The 6,161-nt window shown below is 38.0% G+C and overlaps 1 long non-coding RNA gene across 1 annotated transcript; it reads left to right on the top strand.

Moving 5' to 3' along the window:
* The first annotated feature begins 1,554 nt into the window (after positions 1-1,554).
* Positions 1,555-3,801, top strand: LOC117952080. Its single transcript, XR_004658309.1, has 2 exons — positions 1,555-1,759; positions 3,436-3,801. It is a non-coding gene; the product is annotated as an uncharacterized LOC117952080 (long non-coding RNA).
* Positions 3,802-6,161: the final 2,360 nt, after the last annotated feature.

Here is a 6,161-nt window from a genome sequence, read left to right on the forward strand (position 1 = left end):
AGCAATACACATACGTTAGTTATATCGCTCTGCTTGCCTAACACACTCACTTACCCCCTAAACGCACCTTGCCATCGTCGCTCTACGCTATTCACCTAACGAGGAAACAACTTTCATGTGAGAAGCCACTTTTCATAAAGAAGAGCCTGCCACTTTTCCTGAATATGAGGGCAGGCTTATGTCTAGGATGATTATTTATCCATCCACTTTTTTGCACCTCAATGTACTTTTTTTTTGTACACATAGATAGTTTGTTACATTCTTTCAGGACCTGAGTTGTATTTATTTTTAATTGCAACTTGCAAACAGAGAAGAAGCTGCATACGTTTGCACAAAAAAGGAAAAAACTGTATTTTGTCAAGTAAAAGCAGAGCGGTTTTATTCCATGGATGATGTACACTTATTTATGTTTGATTGGTAACCTCCCATTGACCTCACGCGGGCCGGTTAGGGCCGCCCAAAGGACCGGATGTGGCACGGGTCCTACAATGCCCAGGTCTGACTTAAGGGGACCAGTGTTTAAACCACAGACTTGTTTTTATTAATGTTTACATTTTTATATATTGTGTATATAGAACGGGACCCAACCCAGAAGTCTTATCCTACTTTGACTAAACTGACTCATTTTTAATAACACTACTATGGGCCTATGTGAAATAGGCATAGGATAGTTTGAATTTAATATTGCACGTGGAGAACAGAGATTCTATTTAGCTGTTGTTTAACTCTGTCTAGCATACAGCATATTCACATGTATGCACCTGTTTGACACTTAATATACATTCTGCATATCTAAGGGACCTTTATTAGCATACGTGGTAGTTATTTATGATAAACTATTATTGAGCAGAGATTAATTATAGGAAACAACCTTCAGTGGCAACATTAAAAGCAGTACGTTATACAACGTGAGACAATTCATCAGATATTTTGAATGCACACTATGGAGAAACAAATAAGCTTAGACTTGAACAGTACCAGTCTAGTGGAACAGAAGACGGCAGTAAGCTACATCATGAGTAGTGATGGGGAGCAAACTCCATCACAGTTGCTTTGCTAAACAGGTGGAGGTTTTTCCTGGGAACCACACCATCACTGCAGGGGATGAAGTGAGAGCTCATCTTTGAGCAGCCCTAAACTTGGGACACATTAATCAGAATTCAATCTTAGTTCAAAGTTTTAGAGATAACACAGGCATGTGCTGTGTACAGGGAATTTATACGAGAACTCAACAAAGGTTTTACATTATTGCCTGCCTAGCTCTTACAAAAAAAAAACTTCACATTTCATACAAAATATGGAATAAAATGTGCTTCAAAAGGTAAGGAAAACACACATGAAGACAGATGCTAGAATTGGGAACATCAAAAAACCAGAGGATTTAAAGTTATTGAGAGTAAATAAATGCCACTTATAGGCTACTTTATAGGTAAAGTTGAATTAAATGTTTTTAGATAAGCTCCAGGTTTTAAAGTTTGTGGTCTGTGTTTAGGTGAAAAGCTGGTGTGTGTTTCTTTAAATGAAAGTGAAAGTATTTTCAGTTGAACACAGCCAACATCCTGTTGTGTAATCTGAACCAAGTGAAGAGATCGACCGAAGCTTACAAACACTACAGAAATGGTTGTGACGGTTTTTGTTAAAACTCTACATGGTCGGGACATGGAGATCCACCTTTGCGAAACTGAGGAGCAGTTGAAGAGCATCACAGTGTTGCAGCTGTTGGAGAAGATAGAAGAGAGTTGTTCTTATGAGCCTATAGGTACCTAAGCAAGCGAACTACACATGGAATGAAATGTCCACTTGACACTAATGGGTTATAATGACTAAATCATACAGTTAACATAAATGTGCACAGAAGTGCACATACAGACATACACAAGCAACAGAGTGCCACAGTTTGAGAGACACAAAAAACACAGGAAAGGTAATTGGAAGGTGTACATATTTATAGCTTTTGACCCACCCAAACCTGTGATGCTTTTTAGTAAGCTGAATCCGCCTGATAGCAGTGTTGCGTGTGTTAAAAACTGCGTGGCCCTGACACACTAGCCAAATACTTATGAAGGTAAATATGGTGCAAAATGTGAGAGCGCGTAAATGCGATGTAGCACTTGTAGAATATGATTTGAGAGCTTGTAGAAAACAATCTGTACTTGTTTGTTTTTTTTCACTTCAGTCACTTTTCCAGTACAACTACAACTCAGTGATTACAACCTCTTGAATCTTCTCGCGTACTGCCTTTTCTCTCAACGGTCCGCCGGGTTAGTGTTTCAGGGCCATAACAAAGTCGCCAAGATAACTGGCTATAACAAACTTTGAGACATGGGCCCCAGGTCCTGGTGAATCTAAGTATCATCTTTGAGCAGTCTTAAACTTCAGACACACAAATCAGAATTCAATCTTAGTTCAAAGTTTTAGAGATAACAGAGGCATGTGCTGTGTACAGGGAATTTATACGAGAACTCAACAAAGGTTTTACATTATTGCCCGCATAGCTCCAGTTCACTCCAGTTCTGAAGTCTTTACACTGGCTTCCTGTGTCTCAAAGAATTGATTTCAAAGTACTTTTGCTAGTTTATAAATCACTTAACGGTTTTGGTCCAAAATACATTTTTGATATGCTACTACACTATGAACCACCCAGACCTCTCAGGTCATCTGGGACAGGTCTACTTTCTGTCCCCAGAGTCAGAACTAAACAGGGTGAAGCAGCTTTAAGTTTCTATGCTCCTCATATCTAGAATAAACTTCCAGAAACCTGTAGATCCGCTGCTACTCTCAGTTCTTTTAAATCAAGGCTGAAGACCTTTCTTTTTGATGCTGCCTTTCTTTAAATGACTGCTTATTTCTTTAAATACAGAGAAAGTCAGAGAATTAATACAGAGAAAGTCAGAGAAGTCAGATAATTAATACAGAGAAAGTCAGATATTTAATACAGAGAAAGTCAGTTAATTAATACAGTGAAAGTCAGAAGTCAGATAATTAATACAGAGAAAGTCAGAGATGGTCAGAAAATTAATACAGAGAAAGTCAGAAAATTAATATAGAGAAAGTCAGAGAAAGCCAGAGATAGTGAGATAATTAATACAGAGAAAGTCAGAGATGGTCAGAAAATTAATATAGAGAAAGTCAGAGAAGTCAGACTCCCATTTTGTTTTTAACTGTCTATTCATGTGTTTTATTGGTTTTTAATGCTTATGATTTTTAACTGTTTATACTTGTGTTTTATCTGTTTAACTGATTTTATGTAAAGCACTTTGAATTGCCCTGTTGCTGAAATGTGCTATACAAATAAAGCTGCCTTGCCTTGCCTAGTAGAAATTATTGGTAGAGGGGTAGTTTATTTGAGCATGCATAGGGGCTCCTTCATTCATTGATTTGATAACATCAAAGAAATTAATTGTAAGTTTGTAATAAATTGTGTGTTTTTGTTAGGTGTGCGACTGGTCTTCAAAGGCAAGCTACTGACCCCCTCCGCTCAGCTTTCTGAATTTGGAATCAAAGACAAGTCAACCATTCATATGATTCTAGAATTGGAAGGAGGAGGTAACGGCCCAAGGATGGCAAATGATGGAATGGGTGACAAGGAAGGCAAAAACGAAAGTATGGAAAAACTAGCTAATTTTAAAGAGGAAAATGCTAAATGTTTGATATTTTGAAATACATTAAGGATTACAACTCTGCAGACTAGGTTTAACCACCTAAGCTTGCATAATCAATACATGTTAAACAGGATTGTGTTCAGGTTAGGCTGATTATTAACATCTATTTAAAATGTAAAAAATAAAACAACACCTACAGAATTTTTGTATGGGTGAAATAATTCTATAGCTTGCAGCAAAGTCCAGCCATTTGTCACTTTCCACCACACTGCTGTGCTGTGTCACCAGCTAGGTTGCTAGAAGGATGTGAAGTGTGTGGATGGATGTGCAGTGTGTGGTTAGTTATAAAACACATTAACAAGCCCATCTTGTTCTCCTGTTTGTGGCCAGTTGGTTTTGTGCGTTTGCTGCGGTGGAGTAGAATGATAATACAGAAGAATGGCACAATCGCCGCCTGTTTTGGATACTGTTTTGCAACATTATACTATAACTACTTTAACCAATGATGATAATAATTATAGTAATGATTATACAATTTCAATAAGATGTAGCCAACTTACTAAGTCAGTTAAATAGATGGGAGTTCTGGATGGTGTAGTGCCCCAAATCTTAGATAGCGTTGATCCAACAGCTTTTACATATCTGCTGTGGCAATAGAAGGGTGCATAATACTTTGTGACAGCTATGAAATAAAGTAAAACCAACCCTGCTGTGAGCAAGTATCTATCTATAAGGCCTACATTTTGATGGCACAAACATTCAAAAGTGATGACAAGCGCTCTTTTTTTCATTTTGAACAAAATATAATTTCATGCTGATTAACTGCTTATTGACCAGGAGTAAGGAATAATCTATGGGCACAAGTGAAGCCCCTGGGCTTTAAGATCTTCATCAATTCACTGTTTCAGAACATAGTGATAAAGGAGAAGGGGAGGGAGCAAGAGAGAGAACTAAATGAAAGTGTGTTTGATTTTGATTTGTGACCTGGGAACACATTACTTCTGACATTGCACTATACATTGCCTCACACATCTATGATTAAATTCCACTATTTTACATTTTAATTGCTTTATTACCATGATAATTCAGTGTTGAAAATACTTATAGGTCTATAATGGTAAAATATCCCTGCATAAGCTCCAATATAAGAGCACAGACCGCTACAACCAGCGAGTGAACAGAAAACTGCGATCATTCAGCCAATCCATCTTTTAGTCAGTTCATCAAATCATCTTCTGTTGCATCTACTTATGATATAATATAGACTAGAGCTTAAAATGTGGATTTTGTCTCGTTACACTGCTCGCTGTGATACTTTGCATGGGACTTGACTTAGCTTACAAGATAAAAGGCACAAAAGTTGAGATTTGGTAGCCCAGAGCAGTAAATATAAAAAAAAGTGCTGCACATGCAGGTTTGCTGTTATGAACACTGCATGAAATATTGATATTGTAATAGGGATGGACATGCCAATGTTTCCATGGCCTAAAAATAAATGGCGCATGTGCACCAGCTGGTATCAACTCTAAATTCAGATTAGAGAAATTAGCTTATCGCTGTAGAATTAATTACATAAAATGAGGAGCTTAATAGTTTTCCTGCCTTTATATACAGCAGATTTATGTTGCTCCCTGCAGCCACACTGCTGATTCTGATGGATCTGACACATTTTTAATTCATGTGGTACATCCTGCTGTTTTTTGTTTGTCACCTAAAGTATGGATTCGATATGGTTGAAATCTTATATTCTTAAAGATTATTAGAAATAATGTACATTATACTAGCAGCACTTAGTTATACCAAGAATTGTTCCTTTTGTTGCCAAAGCCTGATATTATCAAGGCTTACATTAAGAAATAACTTCTTTAGTCACGTTGCCCAGCTCTACCTGTGTGTTGTATTGAGCTGGAAATGAGCCATGAAGTTAATAAGCACACACACGCTGAAGGCCTGGACGGGTTCTGTGCTCGTTTATTTTTAAGGGTGTGCAGGATCGACCAGGCGGGCATGTGTTGGGGTTGAAAGCCAGGAGAAGTTACACACTGCTGTGTTTCAAACAGACAGAAACACACCCCTGGGCTTTTTGCACTATTAAACCTATTTAAACATTTGCTTTCAGAGTTCTCAGAAAATTGCCTGACAGAGAAAAACTACAGTGATTTATAACTCAGATTTGCCACTCTTGACATAAGAACAAAGTATATTGTGGATTATTTTTAGAAGGAAGTCAACATTAATAGACCCATGAAGCTTGTTTTTTGACTGATGATTTGATAATGTGTGACTTGCCTTGCATGACTTGACTTGAAAAATGTAAAACTGCTCTGATATAATGTACTGTAGACCTACCATTTGTGCATTTTTGTACTCAGCAACATCCTCGAGGTACTCTAATGGGCTTTGACTTCACTGTACTGGGTTTTTGGCGAGGGTATGGCAGCTGCCATGCAGGGCGGCATTGTTTGGAGCCTTCTGTCTATGTTTTGTCTAGAGAGCTCTGGCTCCTCGCCCAGAGATGCTCAGCATAACCTGAGCAGTGTTGGTCGGAGCTCCGGGGGG

Source organism: Etheostoma cragini, chromosome 10 (genome assembly GCF_013103735.1).
Source record: "Etheostoma cragini isolate CJK2018 chromosome 10, CSU_Ecrag_1.0, whole genome shotgun sequence".
Taxonomy (NCBI): Eukaryota; Metazoa; Chordata; class Actinopteri; order Perciformes; family Percidae; genus Etheostoma; species Etheostoma cragini.